The sequence below is a fragment of the Penaeus monodon genome, chromosome 28, assembly GCF_015228065.2.
Source record: "Penaeus monodon isolate SGIC_2016 chromosome 28, NSTDA_Pmon_1, whole genome shotgun sequence".
Lineage (NCBI taxonomy): Eukaryota > Metazoa > Arthropoda > Malacostraca > Decapoda > Penaeidae > Penaeus > Penaeus monodon.
The window spans coordinates 1,256,479-1,256,848 of NC_051413.1; the positions used below are offsets into that span (position 1 = coordinate 1,256,479).

At 33.8% G+C, this 370-nt stretch overlaps 1 long non-coding RNA gene across 1 annotated transcript in view; it reads left to right on the forward strand.

Moving 5' to 3' along the window:
• LOC119591266 overlaps nt 1-370 on the forward strand; it is a 4,753-nt gene that overhangs the window by 3,367 nt on the left and 1,016 nt on the right. Inside the window, exon 2 of the long non-coding RNA XR_005230326.1 lies at nt 123-232. This is a non-coding gene — a long non-coding RNA (uncharacterized LOC119591266). The remainder of the gene's footprint in view (nt 1-122; nt 233-370) is intronic.

The window sequence follows — 370 nt, forward strand, 5'->3', positions numbered from 1 at the left end:
TTATCAATCATGTTTGTGTAATTTATGTTTCATTAACATATTCCTCTTATCAGTTTCCTTTTATCAGATTATTAACTGTATACTCCTTGTTTCTTTCATAATTCAATTTTTTTCTTTTTCAGTCTGCATTGTTCAACTTTCAAAGTCTCCTGAGTGTGTTGCTGTTGATGATCTGTACCTGTGCATATATACGATCCTTTGCCCCTTCATTGCTTGACAGACAGAAGACTGGGTAAGTTATGATTTTTATTTACAATTTTGTAAAAACACTTTAACCCTACAATGCTGGTGCCAGAAATTTCTGTGTCACTCATTCCGGTGACTTCTGCTGTGGCATTTTACAAGTTATTAGCTTCTGTTTTAAGCAGTC